General features: G+C 44.4%; 1 long non-coding RNA gene across 1 annotated transcript; it reads left to right on the top strand.

Annotated features, from left to right (window-relative positions):
* The first annotated feature begins 5,755 nt into the window (after positions 1-5,755).
* On the top strand, positions 5,756-20,850 carry Gm32284. The gene is made up of 3 exons (XR_380256.3): positions 5,756-5,817; positions 19,533-19,805; positions 20,708-20,850. It is a non-coding gene; the product is annotated as a predicted gene, 32284 (long non-coding RNA).
* Positions 20,851-21,749: the final 899 nt, after the last annotated feature.

The following is a 21,749-nucleotide window of genomic DNA, read 5'->3' on the forward strand; positions in this document are numbered from 1 at the left end:
CTCTTCTCTTCTCTCTGTGCAAGCAAACCTTTTTCTCTCTCTTTCTTTCTCTTTCCTTCTCCTACCCCCCCCACCCCATTTCCCCATGGCAATTTGGTCCTTGGTCCAAATTTGGTCCTTGCTCAAGAGCACTTCCCAATAAACCTGCCTTTAATATAAACTAATCTGGCTTAAATTGGCTTATATCACTGGCAGTGGAGAAATATCCTATCAGTTTTCACCCATGTCCAAATATCTTCTCATTCTGGGGCATCAAAAGTACGTCACAATGCAGTGCTGGGCCCTGCTGCTGAAGGTCCACATTCTCTGTGTCTGGACAGCTCTTGTGACCTCCGAGTAAGATGGAGGACTGACTCCATTTTTGTAGCAGGGCTCCCTCTTCTCTGTCTGGGGAGCCCGACACCTACATTCTCTACCTATGGAATGCCATGTAGCCTAGATGAGATTACAAATTTGACTTCCTTTCTCCAGGTAAGAACCTAGAAATCCTGGAATGCCTCTCCCATGCAAATGAAGCATTCTTCCGCACTCTAAGCCCTAGCCAACGATACTTTCCTACTTTAGAAACCCCTACTCCCTTCCCCAAAAACTATACAGCCTTTTATTCACCCTGTCCACTGACTCTTGCCCCTCTGTCCTCATGGGCTAGTAGCCAACAGCCGCCAGGGAGAAGGGAGGACCACAGTGCAAGATATCCACTCCTTCGGAATGTCCAAACCCGTCAAGGCTGTGTTTTCTTTGTGCCAAGTGAGTAGTCTCTGCTCTACAGTGTAGATATCCTTGGAGGTCAGTACCACCTCACGGTCTCAGGACATTGATGCTAGGAATAATGCAACAGTGGACTGAATCCTGGGTGGAGCAGCTCAGAGTTGAGTTCAACTGAGTTGGCTTTTTTTTTTTTTCCATGAAAAAGCAATCAGGAGAAACAATGTCTTTAAGGCCACACATTTTAAAAAAGAGAGTAAAAATATTGAATTGTATAAAAAGATGTATAGTCTTCCTTCTTAGGTGATGCGTTGAATTCTCATATTGGATGTGAGGATGTTCTACTGGCGTGTTTGAAAAGAAATGCAGAGGCAGTCTACCCTGTGCCCTACATATTGAAAGTGCTTTGACACTTGTGGGTTCATACTCATTGTCTCATTTTATTCTCTGAAACAATCACATGGAATTAGAGGCTGTTATCTTTGCTCCTGGAGCAGCTCGGGTTCAGTGGGGTAGAAGGAGTTGTTCCAGTGCACCTAGGGCACGGGCAAGAAGCCTTTGTCTAGACTGGGTTCCTTTCCTTTGGAGATGGTATTTACTAAGGGCTCCTTCGGGGCCAGGACTTGTCAATGGGAAGAAGAGCGGGTATTTCTCTTTTTCCCCTTGAGGGAGGGAGGCCCTTGTGTCCTCTGGACGCTAATCTGCTTCTTTCTTTTTGTCTGGGACCTGAGCAGATCCACCTGGTAAGCCATGCAAGGAGCAAACCTATCATGGTTGGCTCTGCCCTCTAGAATCGGGATTCCCTGTGTGCTGGGGGTGGTACTGACCCCCTCATAGTCTTCAGTCTAGGTCCCTTTAACTTTCCTTCGGAGGGTAGGCAAGCACCACTGGCTGGAATTGAACCATAAAAATAAAATACAGAGGATTCCCTTCCCATTCCAGGGTCCTCTAGGGCCTCTGCTTCATGAGAAAGACAGGCTGCTATTAGGACACACGGCACAGTTAAGGTAGATGTGGGTTGCTCACCACTGAGCGATTAGATAGACTTGTAACTAGTTACTGACCCTTTCAGGCTAACATCCATCAGTGTGTGCAAACCTGTGCATACATAAAAGCTTGCGGAGGGGGGCGGGTTACCTCTTGAGTAATGGATCCAAAATGACAGGGGTGAAAATTTCCAGCCCCACTATAACTACTGGTAGCATTATAGATAAACATTTTATGTTTCATGGGTTGCTTTTAAGATACATTATTACCATGAAGACAAATTCTGAAAGTAATTAATGTGTCAATATTTTCATCAGCCAAATAAGATTTTTTAGTCAGGTTGTCAGACTCTTAGGGTAATTCAACAGTGTTGATTAATCTTCTTATTACTGTGATATGGCATAGGATGGGTGCTAAACAAACCTATCAAATGGCTACTTCCAGGACTATCCATATGCATATACATTATATATAGGTATAGCATGTACCATAAAGCCCATAGTATAATATGTATGTGTAATATGTGTATATATGATATAATATGATTTATATTGTGCAGTTTAATAAATGCATTAGTAATAAACTGCATATTGTTAACATTTTTATGTTTTGTCATAATCATGGTTTCTTTTATTTATCTGTTCAAGAGACATTTGTTGAACTCAAACTGTATATAAGACATTGTATTAGAAATGAAGATGCTTAAATAGATAAATAGATAAGTCAATAGACTCCAGGGAAGAGCATCTTGCATGCTATCAAAGATGTGATCTCGAGAATTATAGCAGCATCCAGTAGTCTTGACCAGCCTGAATGAATCAGAAGCTTCTCAGATGAGGTGATGTTCAAGCTGAGTTATGAAGGATGAGTACTAGTCCCCAAATAAAGATGGAACAGAAAAAAATCCAAGCAGGGATAACTATGTCTTCATAGTGTGAAAGTCTAGGGAATCAATCACTGGGGTTGCAGCCACTAACTATGGTTGGCAATTAAGGTGAAAGGGGAGGAACAGAGAAGTGACAGTGGAGGAGCCAGCACAGGTACAACCTTGTGTCAGGGAAGAGGCGGCAATAAGGGCAGAGCCTTGTGTCAGGGAAGAGGTGATTTTTCTCTCAAAGGTAATGGGGAGGGGCTAGTGATAGATCTTAAGGAGAAATGATTGATCAAATCAGACTTGGGTTCCTCAAACAATTCACAGAGGCTCCATCAATAAGTAAATAGATACTGGTTGAAAGACAAGGAAGAATGAAGATCAGGTCAGCGCACCAGGAAGCTGTCATGGTGGTCTCTTCTTTCAAATGGATATGAAGCCTTAATGGAGGGAAGTGTCTATAGGGATTGGGATAGCTGCTGGATCTTTAAATACTTTGGACAGTTGTAGTGAGAACAACTCTACTTACCGTGAAAGGTGATTATTAAGCCATTTACCAGAGAATTCGGCATAATTTACCAGGGAATTAGTTCTTGCTCACATGAAATTCACAACAGGTCCTTCTGCATGAGAGAGGGTGCTAGAACCTAGCTCCTTCTGTCCTGCAGTCTGTCCTTCCTTCTCTGGGACAGGAGGGTTTCTCTGCCTTTCACCGTCTGCCAGTTGAGGAGGAATCTTAAGAATTTCACAGGAGTGTTTCCTAGACAAGGGAGATACAACTAAAGAGTATTTGCTGAAGATGACGCCAACGTTATGGGGCAGGATTTTTTGGGAGTGGCAGCACAGTTAATACATTCATGCCGAGTTTGAGTGGAGCACAGGAGTTTCTCAAAGCCCTGCAGAGTCTAGACCAGAAAAGCAAGTTAGGACATCGTTGCTGACATTCATAGAATGTGTAACAAATATTAGGTACCACATGGGGAAGGTTCTATTATTAGCTTTCATTTTCTAGCAAACAAAGGCCCAAGAGGCCAGATAACCATATCATATGGCCAAGAAACAAGAAATCTAGAGTTTGGGCTCCATTTGTCTGACTCTAGTTAAAGAGAGAACTCATGAGAGTCTCTTGAAACAAAGTCACTGCAAGTGAAAAGAGGGAACAACAGAGGAACCCCGACAAAGAAAAAAGTGAGGTGGAGGGAAAGGGGAAGGGAGGGGGGAGATCCAGTCATTCTATGAGGGAAAGTCAAGAGAAAAAAGGTAGTTACTGCAGCCGTCACTGAAGGTGACCAATGGGCAGCCATGCTACGTGGGTGGTGCGTGAATGAAGAGTAAGATAGGGTGCTGCAGGCACTTGCAAGGGGAGGTTGGCTAGAAGGGAAAGGGCGACAGGCTACCTAATAATTCCTGGAGAGATGAGCTTAAGGGTGGGATTTCCCTTAAAATGAAAGAGACAAGAATAGCCATGGTAAAGCAAAGAGGATGCGGTGGATTTCAGAGAGCATGGCATGGGAAGACGGTGGATTTCAGAGAGCATGGCATGGGAAGAAGATGGTAGAGGGCAAAGACAGAAGGCCTGAACCACAGCTGGAGAATGCACCCTGTTAAGGGGACATAGAGGCCAGAAATCAAGGAATTGTCATCTTGTCTTTATGTAGTTAGGGATGAGAATACCAGGTGATGGAGAGGTGGCAAGTTTTAACCATTGTTTAATGGTTATATAATGACCACTTATTGGGCCAGCAGCATGAACAAACATGTTTGTATCTTTCTACATTGTCAGGATTTATTGACTAACAATAAAGTTACATTTTAGTGTCTGCAATTGTCCAAAGTATTCTCATATTTCCTTGATAGTGGACCATTGTCAGACACAGATTGCTTGATTCCTATCTGATTTGCTAATATTAACTCTCAGATCACACACATTGCGTGTCTGTATATGGGTATATATAGGTTAAAGATGACAATGAATAGGTTAAGGACACATAAAGCTCAAGGCGTTCAAAGTAGCATTGCTGGAGGGAGAGGCATGGAGCTGATACAGATGCAGAGAGAGTCATTACAGTGGGTAGAGGAGAGATGAAGGAGCCAGGTTGGACGGAGGCTAAGTTACAGGTTCTCCATCTGAGTCATGCTTCAGAGTTAAATCAGGTTCAGAGTCAAGGTACCATGGAGGTTGTAGATCTGGGGTGCAGGACCAGGACCAGATGGATGAACAGCTGGACAGAGGAACAGACACGAATTTTAGTACCCTGCATTAGCAATGAGCACTGGTTTAAGCTAAAGCCCCAGAGAGAGTCGAGTCCTCTGCCTGTTAATCCTTTGATGCTCACAGCAAGTGGTCAGATGGCACATCAGTGGGCACTGCCATCACAGTCTATGTGTCCTCATCTTCATAGGGTACAGGTGATGGTGTAATGTCCCTCCTTGGTCTGGTGGCTCTTTTAGCATGTTTTTAATGCACTCACATACTCTTAGTCCTTCTCTGTGATAGTTAATAGACAGCATCTTTCTGCCTTGGGAAGTATTTTCAGCCTGTGCCTTGAGGAGCTGGGCAGCTTTGGTGTCTGTGCAGCATGAGATGCAGCGATCCTGCCTCTGCGCTTGCACTCCAATGGGGTCACCCAGTGCAAGACACAGATTGAAAGCCACTGTTCTATATACACTAGGGAGCAACTCTGGGCTGGGGCGCAGCCTAGTCTCAACAACAATATTACAGGAGGCAACACTTAACTCCCCAGTTCTCCAATGCTAAGACATTTAGACTATTAACATATTGCTATTATGGATAACTGTACAAAGATTACTGTCATCACGTAATTTTTTTGTATGAGTATCTTATCATGAATATTGTCAGCCAAAGGGCAGAAATGTTTTCCTGGCTCTTGAGATGAGCTTCTAAATTGCTTTTCAAAACTCGGGTAACGATTTATGGTGTCAACAAGACAGTGATTGTAGCAGCTTCTCAGCTGTAGCTCTGGGCTTTATTATATTAAGAATTATGTTAATCCAGTGGACTTAAGTGGTACCTTCTTAAAGACTAAAATTATATTTATTTGATCACCAATGACACTGGGCTTTATTTGCAAAACAATTTGTGCTTCCTCTTACTTAAGCGATCTGTCCTTCTCTTCCCTTTGTTAGGCTTCCATGTTTTTCAGGAGCTAAAGAAATCTGCTGTGGCAATAAATCCTTCATATGTGTGAATGGAGGGTAATGTTTCCTGATTACGTTTTAGCTTCACTATCCAGGTGAGTTGTGTTTCAACAGGTACTGTGTACATGCGTGTTCATGCGTGTGAGTGTGGGCATGCATGCACCATAGCACAGGTGCGGAGTTCAGAGGACAATCTCAGGCATTGATTTGCACCTTGAGCTGCAGTCTCTTGCTGTCTCCCAGGGCACACACTAAGTGAGCTGGCTTGCAAGTTTCCAGAGATGGTCCTCCAATCTCAGCATAGGAGCCCTGGGATGGCAGGAGCCCTGGGATGGCAGACGTGTTCTTCCACATCTGGCTTTAAGTGGGTTAAGTTCTTCATGCTCACACAAAGGCACTTTGCCACTGAGCCATCCTCCCAGCCTAAACTGCAGTTTTGTAACCTTATTTTAACTGTTTTTTGTTAGCATACGAAATAATAGATTTCATTATTTCATCATATTTACCTCATAGTCACTCCCTAATACCCTCTCTTCCCTTCTTCCCTTTCCCACTGATCACGTTCCCCCTCTAAAGTAGTATTTGTGCCTGTGTGTGTTTAATTCCAGGTTCTACATACAGAGAAAAAACCAGTAATACATGTCTTTCTTCCCCATTACTTTCTCTTGTACCTCCTGTCACTTTAGAACCTTGGCTCTTCCCATTTAGTCCACTTTTCTACTTTCATATGTATAATTATATGTGTATGTATATGATGTATATGTGTATATGATGCATATGCATATGTGAGTATATATATATATATATATATATATATATATATATATATATATATATTTGTGTGTTATGTGTGTGTTTGAGAGAGAGAGAGAGAGACAGACAGAGAGAGAGTGACAGAGAGATAGAGAGAGAGAGACACAGAGACAGAGAGATTTGAAGCTAATATACATTGGATCTTCTAGCCTCAGAAATGCACATGCAGACATTTCTAAGAGGAAAAGGGACTGAGATATGAGGAGGTCAAATGTCCCGAGAAGGCCTGGACCCAGAGCAGATGAAGTCATCACTAGCCTGGCAGACTCTCTGGCTGAGGCTGGTGCAATTTTCTCAAAGATGGTGGCATTTAAAGATGGCACAGACTTTGGGCATAGCCCAGAAGTTGCAACCTTAAAGTGCTGAGACCAAGCCCCCCAAGGCATCAATAGCAAGGGCCTCTAATAGGCTCTGACAGTGGAGCAACCCAGATGAGCAGGAACAAAGTGCAGACATCACCAAATATGGCATCAAGATGGGACACAACTTTGTACATTGACAGCCTACACAAAGAAAAATGATTATTGAAGAAAGGGTGGGGAGAGGAAAAGTATTCTTTCTGACTCCCCTGCCACAAACCAGATGTGCATGGTCCCAATTTAGTCACATCTGCACCCTGGGGCTGTTATCATTCTCATATAATGTATAAGGAAATTAAGGCTCAAAAGAGTTAAATAATATTACTAAGTGGAACTCATTTGGTTCTCAAAGTCTAAATTTTTTTCAGAGTTCTGAAGATGAACTCAACGACTTGTAATCCATTGAACAAGTATTCCACCACTGAAATCTCTCCTGCCTCTGCTCCCCTCAAGTGCTGGGATGACAGGCGCATACCACCACACTGGTGACGCCTCGTTTCTTCAACGACCTTGATTCTGAAACAGGAACTGAGCTACTATTGGCTTCAGTGTAATGTATAGTCTGGGGAGGATTGAGGAGACCACTGTGGCAGGAATGCCACGTCTGGGAGAGTGCTTGGGAGTTGGTACATGAGAGAACAGGGACCACTGGGGGATTCTGAGCAGAGAGCTAGCTAATTTGAATCCATGCTTTAGGAGACATTAGGAGTAGCAAGAAGAAGTAAGATGCTTTTCTGTGACAGATGAAGCCAGTCTGTTAAAGGAGAGTAGGGGAAGCTGATATTCTGACTTGCTGCTGAGATAAGTCCCTGGGCTTGATACTGATCTGAATGTAATCCCTTGATCTTCCCTGAAGGAGTCTAAATGCTAGGTGAAGTTTCCAGGGAATAAAGCCTAAAATATCCTAAAGAATAAAGCCCAAAAAATCCATCGAATCATTTTCCCAGAATATCATGAGCTCCAGGCTCTAGCAAGCAGCACTTGAGGGTTGGCCTAGAGGTAAGGAACAAGACAACAAGACAACATGAACCTGAGCCTCGCCACCTTTCCAAACACTTCTCTCTGCAGTATACAGAGATAAGTCAGTGTGACTCCTCATACCTACAAGCTCGGGAGTGTCGCACACCCTCAGCTATTAGAGGCCAGGGATCCTTTCCTCTTGGAAGTACTCAATGTTTAGCTTTTTGTTCCCTGTTTCCTACACTGAGTGATGCAGCAAGCAAGACTTTTTTTTTTCATTTGAGGAAACTGTGCGAAATGTTTGTTTCGTTAGGTAGAACAAAACTATATTTCCCTTTGTGGTTTTAAATAAAGTATCTACAAAAAAAGTATCTACATGTACTCCTGAAAAGACACACATGGAATGAGACCATAACAGTGCATCATGCAGATGCAGTCCTATAAAGGAAATTATATACACACTTACATATACCACATATGGAATACAGTAGTTATCCATGGTTGGTGAGACTTTTCATATTTTTAAAAAAATATGTGTAGAAACTAATAGATATTAACTCTGTCCATCCTCTATTTACCCCACAGTCAGAGCTTTATCTGTGAGAGACCTCACATGCAGTCACTTCTATTCTAGGCCTCCCTTGCAGCTAGGTGTGATCATGTAATTCTGCAGCAAGGTACAAGCGCACACTGTATCTTACCTTTCAGAAAGACTTTGACAGAGAGGAGAATGTCCTTCTTTTCCCCTTACTCCTTTGCTGGCTGACTGTCAGCATGACATCCAAAATGGAAGCAGTCATGTAGATTCTGATGTGAAAGTCATATGCTGAAGACATTGAAGAAACAAAGTGAGAAAGCCTGTGTTTGTAATGATTGTGGAATCACCATTCCTGTCCTGGACAAGATACATACATAAACACACACATACACACCACGTATGCATATGTATATATGTGTACATATGCACACACATGTACATACATGTGTATATATATATATCTATCTATATATGTGTTCTGTTTTCTCTTCTGTTTTGTTGAAGTTGTCAATATTCTAAGTTTCTGTCATTTGTCAACTGGATTTAACCCTAGCTTATACATACAGTTTATTATTTTAAATTTCTCTCTCTCTCTCTCTCTCTCTCTCTCTCTGTCTCTGTCTCTGTCTCTCTCTCTCTGTGTGTGTGTGTGTGTGTGTCTATGTGTGTGTGTGTGTGCATGCACACACGTGTGTGTGCTATGACAAGACTCTTTCCTGATGAGACACAACACATGCCTATTCACTCCAGATAGGGATCCCACTACAGACCAAAGTATTGATACCACCAATGTCCAACTTTGTGAATCAATACATTTTATTGGGGTTATTTATAGGAATATGGGTGAAGGGTGACTTAGAGAAGCAAAAATGACTCAAAGCCAGCAAAATCACTAAAGCCTACTCCAGGACAGGTGACAGCTCACAACATCTGGGAACCTGGAACACACAGGTTCCAGCCTGCAGGCAGGTCATCAGGTTCAAAGATGACCTTTTCAAGCGACTCTGTCGATCTGAACCTCTTCCAGACATTTGGGTGGCTCTCTGCTTCTTCCAGACAGTCTTGTCTTGGGAACATCTTTGCAGCTTGTCTTGTCTGAGAGTGACTCTCAGCAATCTTTATTGTTCACTCTTGGGGGAGGGGAGGGAATCTGCTCAGTTTCAGGAACTTCCTGAGCTATTTTGAGTTGTTTACTCAAATATGTTTTTGTTTTGGAAACACACATACACACAGAGAGAGAGAGAGAGAGAGAGAGAGAGAGAGAGAGAGAGAGAGAGAGAGAGAGAGAACACATGAGTGCAGGTACTTGCAGAGGCCAGAAGAGGGTGTTGGATTCCCTGAAGCTGGAGTTCCAGGTACCTGTGAATGACGCAGCATGGAACCAGTTCTTCTGGAACAGTAGGAAGCTTTCTAACTTCCAGGCCATCTCTTCAGCCCACCCACATTTATATATATTTTAAAGCCACAAAATGCACGGGGATATATTGAGAATGAAAGACTTAAGACTTACACATGGAATTTTTTTCTAGGTGCAAAGCCTTTTACTACAGCTCCTTGTCTCTTCTCTAGCACTTCAAACAAATCACATCAAATCTGCACTTCACACCAAGTTCTTGTTTTTGCTTTTTGTAGAAAGAACACATTGTCCCACCCTTAATCCATAGACCATCTCAATTTTAATTCAAAAGGCTTAACAACTGTTCAGGGAGTAAGCTATTGATTATATTTTCACTGTGATTATCTTGGGATATTTGTGGTAGGCTTCTAGATTACTGAGGAATCCTTCAGTTGAGGCAAAATACAGCTTGAAGTGGGCTAGGCAGTATTTTCCCCTGGCCAACCAAGTAAGCAACTTCTATGCCTGCATTGAAACTGCAGAGTTCAAAAACCAAGAAGGATGTGTGTGTGTGTGTGTGTGTGTGTGTGTGTGTCTGTCTGTCTGTCTGTCTGTCTGTCTGTCTTTGTATGTACTTGTGTGTCTGTCTTTATGTGTCTGTCTTTGTGTGTCTGTGTCTCTGTGTATGTTGTATTTTGCAGTTTTGTGTTGTGCTTGGTTTGTGTAGGCATATGATAGCCAGATGCTGTGTAATGTTCCAAGATCTAGGGTGTTCTATGTTTAGTAGCCATGCATTTGCTGAGCCTGTGTGCTGTACAGGGCTGTGTGCACTCAGTTATGTATATCATGCCCTATTCTACATAGTGCTATATATGTAATTGCATACAGAAAATCTAAGCATGAGTTTTCAGTGTCTTGTATATGAATTTTTGTTTGCATATGTGCAGGGTTGTGTCCTATGATGTTGACAGAGGAAATATCTTGTGATATAGAGTGCTAAAGAAAGTTACATTTGACTTAGAAGTCATACTACAATGAAATATAGTGGGGAAATCCCGCCCCTGACAATCCCCTTATCTCCATTCACTGATAATGATGCAACATTTATGCAGTGTTTGGGTATCTAAACAGTAGGTGAGTATCACAATTTAATTTTAGGTTGGCTTTGATTCGTCTGGTACATTTGCTTTTTCTATTCCAAATGACAAGTCACTATTTCAAGTGAAATTAATTTCCCCCAAGCATTTGCCTATACTTAAGAGGGAGCAATTATCCAGAAACATAAGGAATTCTTAAAATAATAAGAGAAGTGCCAGTTGAAGAACAGATGCCAGCTAAACACAACTTTGACATTTTAGCCATTTTCAAGCATTGGTGTGAAAAGTGTTTTCCAGCATCGTGCCTATTGCCAGCCTTTGCCTGTTTGTTCCACTTACATCCTAACAAGTCTAGGCTGACAGTGACTCTCTGAAAGGGGTTAGTAGGGCAGCCAGTCCTGTGAGAGTGTTGGAGGGCAACAGGCCCACAGACCTGGAGATTTTTGGCTGTAAGTATTGTATTGCTCTTTTGAAGTTTCTCTCATGGAGTAGGAGTTTACTATTGTCTTGGAGGGCCCCGAGAACACCTGGTAATCTGCTGTGGTGCAGAAGGGCAGGCATAGCCCTAGATGAAGCTGCTGAGCGTGCCCTTGGTGCTCTAAATGGTGCTTGGTTTTAAGGAAGAAGTGAGTTTGAGCAGGCATCTTAGAGTCTCTAGGGACTGATCGTGGCTGACTTTGGCTGCATCTGAGAATGCCCAAAGACTACAAACATGCCACAGGGACATGCTTTTATTGTATGACCCAATGTTAACCAAATTATTACCATAGTTTAAACTGAAGTTCTGTGCCCCTTGTGCAAGGTCACACAGCAATAAGTGTCTGTATTTGGATTTGAACCCAAGCGGTTGGGTTTCTGAGTTCCACTCTTAACAAAGAGCCCAGAATTTTGGAGTGATCTTGCGAGCAGGAAGTCCTCACTTTTGAGAAGTGCATAAAGGTGGGTTGATGGTGTGCAGGGAGGAAGAAATGTCACCCTGGAGATTTCTTCAGATCTCCCAGGTAACGAGACTTCTTTGGGACATCCTTTGGGCTAAACTGGTCACTTTCCTCCGTGGCTGGCCCTGGACCACCTTCATTCCATCCTTAATGAAAGCAGAGCTTTGCTGCATGCAGCACGCGTGCGCACAGCACATACAGGGCAGGCCAAGTTGGACTCCAGGCCTTTGCGCGGAGCTCTCCAAGGTCCCTACTCTGAGGCCAACACAATCATCCCCTCCTGTTCCATTTGGTTTCCCTTTCCATTCTTCTCCAGCTCCTTGAGTCTCTCTATTCTTTCTCCAGCACAGCAGAGAAGCACACTCCAAGAATGGCAAGCCTATCTTTGTTTCAAAGGTTGTTTACAACAGTCTTGTAATACATTCTTTGTTTCAAGAGTTGAATGGCCACCTATGACCACCTTGTGGTGCCCACCTTACAGCCATGTCTCTGTTTCAGGAGGAACTAACTTGCTATGCTTATGTTCGCTCCTCTAACACAGCCTGCTTTGCCCACCAAATTCCTGTTTGGAAAACCCCTCCCCCTAAGCCATAAAAACCTTGTCTTCATCATATCTGTACTGACCCCTCAAACCCTGACTTAGGGGGAGGCTGCCCTTGCACATGAATTCAAAAAAACTCCCTTTAATTAATTGATTTCTTTAATTAATTTGGTCATAATAATTTGGTTTAGTGGTCTTTCTTCTCCCATCTTTTGGATTAACACTCTGTTTCAGTTGGTCTTCCCAGAGCCTCAATAACTAAAGGAAAAGTGGAACAATTTTGCTAGCTTCAAACTACCTCAGCACTTAAAATCTGCCTCTCACTTCACAGCACTGACCCTTTTCCTTTTGCTAACTGCATGCTTCAAATGTCAGCCACAATCCCATGGAGAGTTCGGTTTCCATGTTGTCTCCTGTTGATGGTGCGGTTTGTTCATTCATTTGGCATTTAGCCGCACAGATATATTATCTTACAGACGTGTTACAAGTCCTGTACGGGTCTCCCAGGGCTAAGTCAGTGGGGCTGGCACAACTGTGCTCATTTCAGAGGCTCCAATGGAAGATCATTTTCTGGTTCTGAATTCTCGATCTTCTTTCCACCTTCAAGGCTAGGGATGTTCTCCCATCCCCGCCTCTGTCGTGACCCTCGTTCCATAGTTAGCTCTCCCCACTACCACAGGAGAACTGTTTTAGTTATTCTTCCTATTGTGTGCCCTGACAATATCAGCAAGTGTGGAAGGCTCTAGTTGGCTCAGGATTCTTGGTACTGTCCATTACGGCAGGGAGGTGAAGGTGGCAGGAGCATAGAGCAGGTGCTCAAAGAGCATCTGTAATCAAGAGGCAGAGTGAGAAATGGTGTTCAGTTCCCTTTCTCTCTCTCTTTTTCAGTCTAGTAGCCCTGCCCAGAGAATTGGACCACCCCCAAGGGATGGGTCCTTCTGTCTCCACCTAACCAAGCACACCCTCAGGTCAGTCTCTCAGGCCACTCTAGGTCTCACCTAGTTGACAACATCACAGGAGGGATGAGAGCTTTCAGAGATTCTGTGACCAGATGGGCCCACCTAAACCACTCAGGCTAATAATCTCAGTAAACTTGACCATAATCATACCTCCAGAGTCCCTCCCCCATTTACACCGTTCACAGGCTGTAGAGATTGATGTGTAGGGGTATCTTTGGGTGTCCCTGTTCTCCCTACTACAGCTGCCAAGATTAGGATTATCATTTGGCCATAGGACTGTTTCTGTGTATGAGGAAGGCTTTGTACTCCGATTTCAATGTTTGTCTCCAATTGGTAGAGCAGGTATCGCCCCTTTATTATCCACTGGTGGGTTTTGTGTGTGTGAGTGTGCATCTGTGTTGTATGAATTGGTACGTGGGGTACATGTGGGTGCCCCTCACATGTGTGCCTGTGCGCGTGTGGGGCAGGGTCAGCAATGGGTGCTTTATTCATCCAGTCTCCATCTTCTATCTTGAACCCAGTCTCTCACAAGTTCATCTCCTCTGGCTACAGCACACCCCAGGACCCTCCTGCCTCTCTCTTCCCAGCGATAGGATTAAGGTTGTGCTCTTGCTCTACTATGCCCAGCATTTAAAACCACTACAAAAAATTATGTGAGTTCTGGGAGTCTCACAACTGCAAACAATTAAGGGACTAAGCTGTGTGTTGCCCCAGCTCTCCATACCCCATGGTGACAGCTTCCTTTTTTTCTTTTCTTTTTATAATTTCTTTTGGGGGAATCACTTTTTTATTCATGAAAATAGTCATTTTACTCAACAGGGACTCACACACAGCAATTATATACAGTGGATAACTTTCGTAAAACAGCCAATCAACGACAAGAACAGCAGTAACAGTGACTAAAACCTTGAGACAAAACAAATGAAAACCCCAAAGAAAACAATGTCCAGGCTAGAAAATTGATTTAAGAATTAATTTAAAACTTGTTTGATTGTAGCAAGACCTCCGAGCTCTGACTGGCCTTGGGTACAGACTGTAATAGCCTATCAAGTCAAGGGTGGCCATGCCTCTAAGGGTTTTGAAGAGCAAACTCTCCCAAGGCCAAGGTTGAGACAGGTTCAGGCTATTGTTAAAAGTCTTTCTAATTCTCTTTACTCATCTCTACAAAGTATCCCTGATGGTCCATCGGGACAGCGCTAATTTACACTCTCAGACTCCCAGAGACTAGCAGCTCTGGCTGTGTCCCAGCAACTCTGTGCAGCCCTCCCTAGTGCATCCTCAGCAGAGGGGAGTTTCAGTCTCTGTGGGGAATAATCTCCCAGTGCTGGCTGGGCCCAGCATTTCCTCTGCTCAAACCTTTCCATCCAAAGGGCTTAAATGTCTGAGAGTTCATCTAACTTATGTGGAGCATCTGCCTGCCCGAAGACATTGAAGGTGACTCAGACGTTCTCTATAGATCCTTTCTCATCCAGGCTGTGGGACAGTAACAAGAAGACCAGACTTACTGAGAAACCAAATGCTCAGAGGAGCCCCAGAGGCCCCGTTCCTCTCCTGGCACAAACACACTTAAATTCTGAGAATGTCTTCTTCCCTCTGTTCCTGCGGGTGGCTTTGGGTGTACATTATGCAGTGGCACACTTGCTCTCCGACACACTCACACCCCTCACAAGGCCCACCAGTGTGCAAATACTGTACACAATGCTTTGGACATATGGCCAGGTCCTACACTCAGTCTTAAGAGAAACAGGGCAGTTGGGCACTTGTTTTAAAACTACTTTACTGTTTGACTTGCAAGATGATCTCATGCAGTCCAGGCTGGCCTCCAAGTCTCTGTGTAGCCGAGAAGGACCTCGGACTATGACCTCTGGTCCCTACCTAAGCACTGGGACTACAGGTGTGCATCACCACACTTAGTAATATTTTGTAATATTTTTTCTATATTCAGTTTTGATTCTATATTCATGGGAATTTTATGTTATTTTCTTTTCTTAGAGTGTCCTTATTAAATTCTCATATCAGGGTTAGAGAGGACACATACAATCAGCTGGAAATGTTTTCACTATTTTCTGATGGGAGTGTGTGTGTGTGTGTGTGTGTGTGTGTGTAATGGGAAAAATTATAGAAATCACCAGGGAAATCACCTGGGCTTGGATTTTTTTTTATTAGAAAAGTTTGCAATTGCAAATCTATTTCTTTAATGTATGAGAGATTCTAGTTTCCTATTTATTCCCTTGTCACTTTGAAAAAAAATATCTCCTAACAAAAGCATGTGTCCATTTCATCCATGCTGTCCAGTTTAGTGGCAAACAACCTCACAAAATTACTTTAGTGTCCTTTCATGGGCGTTGGGAAATCTCTGATGATGGCACCTTCTACTCGAGATCCTACTGAGACCTTCCCCTCTTCTGCCTCCCGTCCTGAGATTTCCCCCCTTCCATCCCCCACCTCCCGTCCTGAGATCCCACTTCCATCCCCCGCCTCCCTTTCTGAGATTCCCCCCTTCCATCCCCCGCCTCCCTTTCTGAGATCCTCCCCCGTTCCGTCCCCTGCCTCCTTTCCTTTCTCCCCATTAGTCTAATGCAGTCATTACTTCCACTAAACTTGCAAAAGAGCCTCTTCTGGCTTTGCTGGTTTCCACCATAATTTGCCTATTTTCCAGTTGAACCATGTTCTTGTTATTATCTCTACCTACTCTTTATTTGCGGTTTAATTTGCTTTTCTTCCTCTGAGTTCTGGAGGTGGGAGCTTGGCTTATTTTTAGGTTATTGATTTAAAAGCTCTCTTCTTTTTTCTAATATTAGTGCTCAGAGCTATGACTTTCTCTTGAAGCCCTGTCTTATTTGTACCTTGAAATTTTCCATTGTTAGGAAAAATATTTTCTAATTCCACTAACGATTTTTTTTGATGAACCACATAGGAAGTGTAAATAATTTGGAAGCATGTTGCTTCATTTTCCAATATTTGGGGGAGATTTTCCAGATAGACTATTGCTATTAATTTATAATTTAATTTTTATGGCTGAAAAATATTCTTTATGATTTCATTCTTTTGAAATGTATTAAGATTTACTTTGGCTGGGCATGGTGGAGCGTGCCTATAATCTCAGCACTCAGGAGGTAGAGGCAGGTGGAACTCTGTGAGTTCCAGGCCAGCATTGTCTACATAGTGAGTTCCAGGAGAGCAAAGGTCATATAGACAGACTCTATTCCAAAAAAGAAACAAGAAAAGTCTTTGGCCAAGCAGTCACTGTATGCTGTGGAAGGGTCACTGCATGTCTGAGACTTTCCATTCAGCAGGCTTTGTAGCATTTATGAATATCAACCTGGCCAAGCTTGTCGATAGCATTGTATAAATATTTTATGTCTTTCTATATAAACGTTATGTTTTTAGTCTAATGTTTTACCATCAACTGAGGAGAGTGTTGAAGCCTGCGCTCTGACTATGACTGCATCTGTTTCTCTTTGGTTTGGTCTGTTTTGCTTTGTGCATTTCTAAAGCTGTGTCGTTGGGGTTTTTTGTCTCCTTTGATGCTCACATGAATTTTTTTCTCTTTATCTGCCATTGCATATTGTTCTAAGATCTGCTTTGTTCCTTATGGATAGAGCCATGGCATCTTTGTTACGCACACTATTTAAACACCATACCTTCTCATGTTTTACTTTCTACCCGAGTCTTTGGATTCGGACGTATCTATGTGCACAAAAGCCATTTGGGTCTGAGGTACTCAGAAACCAGTCATCTTGACAAATGCTATACAACCCGTAAGTGGGGATGCAGGTGAGCAGGCCCCATCATCAGCACTCTAAGCTCTGAACCTAGAGTCGCCACTGGATGGTCACTTGGAAAAATCCAAGATGCCTGTTCTGTTCTCGTCACTTCCCAGCCCTTGTTCAGACTCCTCATCTTATGCCTCATATTTCTTTTGTATTAAGTTGAAGTTTTTACTTTACTATTTTATTATGTGCGAGGGTGATGGGGATGGTGTGCAGGTACTCTGGTGCGCATGTCGAGGTCAGAGGGCAATTTTGTGCATTGGTTATCTCTCTCTCTTCCATCCACATCTATCTATCTATCCATCTACCTATCTATCAATCCATCCATTCATCTATCCATCTATCTATCCATCCATCCATCCATCTCTCTATCCACCAGCCATCTATCCATCTATCTATCCATCCATCCATCTACCCATCCAGCTATCTATCTATCTATCTATCTATCTATCTATCATCTCTGGGGACGGCACTCAGGTTATCCAGTTTTCGCAGCAAGCAGTTTGACTTGTTGAGCAATCTAGCCAGCCCCATCTTAAGTTTTATAGGGACCTCCCTATAGGTTTCTTTCTTCTATATTTCATCAAAATTATTCCTGAATTCAAATGTAGTCATACAAAATCTTCCCTGTTTTCTTCTCAAAATTTTTTGACGTATGATACCTGAGGTCTGTTATGACCCGGCCCCTCCACTCTTCTCCCTCATTGCTACTCCAGAGAGGCACACTCACCTTCGGTTCCAGTAAAGCATTATTCCAGCCTCTGGGCACCTGCCCACACTGTTGCTGCTTCTTCTGTCTCCAACACCCCCTCTACTAAGCCTGACAGGCTTGCTGCCTCTCGAAGCCTGGTTGGCCCTGATCCTCTGGGCCACACTTGGCTTTCTTACTCCAGGGACCCTGAGAACTCAACCTCTGCCCTAGCATAAGACACAGCAACTTTCCTTTCCCTAGTGGCAGGGATGTAAAAACAGAAGAAGAAGAAGAAGAAGAAGAAGGAGAAGAAGGAGAAGAAGGAGAAGAAGGAGAAGAAGGAGAAGAAGGAGAAGAAGGAGAAGAAGGAGAAGAAGGAGAAGAAGGAGAAGAAGGAGAAGAAGGAGAAGAAGGAGAAGAAGGAGAAGAAGGAGAAGAAGGAGAAGAAGGAGAAGAAGGAGAAGAAGGAGAAGAAGGAGAAGAAGGAGAAGAAGGAGAAGAAGGAGAAGAAGGAGAAGAAGGAGAAGAAGGAGAAGAGGAGGAGGAGGAGGAGGAGGAGGAGGAGGAGGAGGAGGAGGAGGAGGAGGAGGAGGAGGAGGAGGAGGAGGAGAAAAGAAAACCAGGAGTGCCCCAACACAGGCTGGGAACTTGGTAGGCACACAAGAAATAAATGCTCTTTGACAGACAGAACATACTAGAGTCCTAACAACAGCTGATCAGGGCAGGGAGGAAGGCCTTTTGCAAAGCCTGGATTTGTCAGCAGAGGAGAGAGCAGAACAAGGTGGCAGGTGTTTCTGCCGATTTTAGTTTCAGGAGTTCAGCTTTGTTAGCAGGAGGCCAAGGTTAGCATTGTTGTAAGCCTGAGAGATTTCTCCTTTGCTTGCTGCTTCATGTCATTGTGAGCTGGCCACAGTGTTTCATTGTTCCTTTATCTGCACCCTTGGCTTATTCTCTCTCTCTCTCTCTCTCTCTCTCTCTCTCTCTCTCTCTCTCTCTCTTTCTCAAAATGGACAGTTCACAGATCACCCCTGATCAGGAAGAGCTGGATCATACCTCCTCAGGTGGCTCCTGGCTCCTGGTGTACTGTGAACTGGAGAAGCCATGGACTCTAGAGCCTTCTGTAGCCACAGTTCTTTCCTGGGCCAAGGTGTGGACTGAAAATAGGCCAGGAACTCAGTAAACACTGGCTCAGCCATAAAGCTGCCTGACCCACCAGCCCACACAGCCTTGCAAAATTGTATCAATGGGATAGCTTTTGTTCCTGTTATTTCTAATGTTTTGCTAGTCAAAGAAGCTTACTGAGAGCCTGAGCCGGTGGTTGTTGGACTCAGATGCAGCTGTGGGGAGTCAGGTGCTGGTGGCATGTGGGTGGGAACCTTGGCCAGGATTCGATCAGGACCAATTCCAGCTGAGCTGGGCTGTCCTGGAGCAGCCAGAATGGCTGGTGCTTCTGGCTGAGGGACTGTCGTGTGAGGAAAGATGGAGACTCCTGAGTGTTTGTCAGGGAGGCTTCGAACCCAGGCCAGCAGCAGGTTCGTTGTATTTTTCCTTCAAACCTGCTCCATGTCCATTTGACAGCCATACTTTATAATCACAATGCTTTTCTGTCTGACAACCCGTGGTCCCTGGAGCGTCTGCCTCTCCCAGAACTCGTCAGTTCCTAGATCACACTTGTGATCGCAGCTGTGCCATGCAAACCGACCAGTCCAGAACCCTTGAACACCAATCACCTGCTTATTAGGTTTTGCACTTGGAGCATGACCCCTGCTCCAACCCTCACTCTCACCCCACCCCTGCCCCCACAGACAGCAGCCAGTGCTCCACGGGTTTGCTGCTCGTGCCTGAGGAGAAGGCAGCAGTAAGATCCTGACCCACTCGAGAGCCCCTGTCTGCTCAGCAGCCATGTGATCGTGTGCTGTGCCTGTCACTTCTGAGGCTCTGTGGCTATGAGAAGTCCTTCTGGAGCTCATTTCCAAGGTGGAATGCTTTGCCATGCCTGGGTTAACAAAGCCTACCCCTTACCCCAGCTCACTGATGGCTGTGTTATCTACTGGACCGGAGCTCTTTTGTCCATCAAGGTACCTGGCATGTAGCATTTGTTGAATTAGTGAGTGAGTGAATGAATGAATGAATGAATCATGTTAAGAACCCTTAATACTAGGGAGAGAAAGCATTTTAGGACTTCCTGTAGGGCTGACTATACCTGGGATACATATAATTGTTTCCTTTCCAGATGAGAAAATCGAAGCTAGCCAAGGTTAAGTTCTGTCTACTGTTATATCGTTAATTAGCAGAGCAAAGTTTGAACAGTGCGACCACTGACCAAAGTCTCAGCCTCCCTATTAGGTTCTGCACAGTGTATATCAGATGACAACAGTAATATTGTCCACAGTAACATGTGACCAGTATGAATATAGATTACATACATGGTCTAATTTTGATCATCTTCAGAGTTAAGGAAGATGGTTAAAAGGGAGAGATTCCATTTTGTGAATTTCACAAAGAGGTACAAAATGGCTTAAAAACTTGTTCATGATCACACAACTAGTAAGAGGAAGGCAGGCCTTGGAATCCAGGCTGGCTTCAGATTCTACACACTCGTATGTGTGTGTGCATGTAGTACTTGGTACCTGCACATGTGTGGGAGCTTGGGAGTGGAGGCAGACAGGGAAGAGTGGAGGCTGGAAGAGTGGAGGTGGGGCAGGGAAGAGTGGAGGCGGGGCAGAGAAGAGTGGAGGCGGGGCAGGGAAGAGTGGAGGCAGGGCAGGGAGGAGTGGAGGCAGGGCAGGGAAAAGTGGAGGCAGGGCAGGAGGAGTGGAGGCTGGAAGAGTGGAGGCAGGGCAGGGAAGAGTGGAGGCAGGGCAGGGAAGAGTGGAGGTTAGAAGAGTGGAGGCGGGGCAGGGAAGAGTGGAGGCTGGAAGAGTGGAGGCAGGGCAGGGAAGAGTGGAGGACGGATGCTGCTTATTTTCATCATTTGCAGGGGGGAATCTTTTACGATGAGGATTGACTGGCGTGATTCTGTGTGAGCAACAACAATAATAATCAACAGAGAAAACTACAGCCCAGCATTTGCTTTCTCTGAGGCAAATCAATTAGAGTAAGGACACTGGATCTCCCTGGATCTCCTCTGCACTCTCAAATGGCTACTGCATCCCTCAAGGTTCTGGGATTGAAGCAACTGTGAACCAAAACCCAAGGAGAGGTGCTTCCCTGGATGGCAGGCGTCGGCAGTGATGCATATCCTGGGGCCGTGGTCTTACCCCTGGAGTCACCACCAAACCCTACATCCAACAGCCATCCATTGGCATAAGAGTGAAAACTCAGGTTTTCTATTTTCTACAGGCAGCCTCTTTCATTTTAGTAGCCATGGCCACTGAGTTGGTGAAAATGCAGGATGTCCCCATTGCTGCCACAGCATGGTGAACAGGCCATTGCTGTCCGTGAAAGGCGGGTCTGTGTAAGACGGATGGGACTTAGCTCGGTATCTCTGTTCTTGTGAAACAGGCCTAGGGCCTTCCTGCCTTTCCAGCTTCTCTTGTCATCACCTGCTGCACTCATAGGAGCCCTACAAGCGGTTGCTAGGCAACAAGCCGTCTCAGCATCCTTCTTGGGTATTCAGACATTTACACCTGGATCCTCATCCCCATGTTGGTCCTCTGGCCAGACCCATGGCCAGATGTCCTAAAGGACTTTTAAGAAACACTTAGGTCTTTTCTCCAAGCAGAGCTAACCCTAGAGGCTAACCCCACCCCTTCAAGTGCTTCAAACGTTCCTGTTTTTAGGTGAAAATGTGTGTGCTCTGAGGCAGTTCATTCTGGTCAGGATGGCTAGTGCACATGTGGGGGATGGGGCTATTTCCCTTCTCTTCCTTCTACCCGGCTAGGAGGCACAGGACGCTGGGGAAAGCAGAGTAAGCTGTGTTTTACTGTTGCTGGCTTGGGAGATGATGCGGTTGGATTTTTAAAATGTGTTCTCAGGTCTCTGGTCAACGGCTTATTGACAGCAGAAAGAGGTAAAATAAC

The sequence above is a fragment of the Mus musculus genome, chromosome 10, assembly GCF_000001635.26.
Source record: "Mus musculus strain C57BL/6J chromosome 10, GRCm38.p6 C57BL/6J".
NCBI classification, from domain to species: domain Eukaryota; kingdom Metazoa; phylum Chordata; class Mammalia; order Rodentia; family Muridae; genus Mus; species Mus musculus.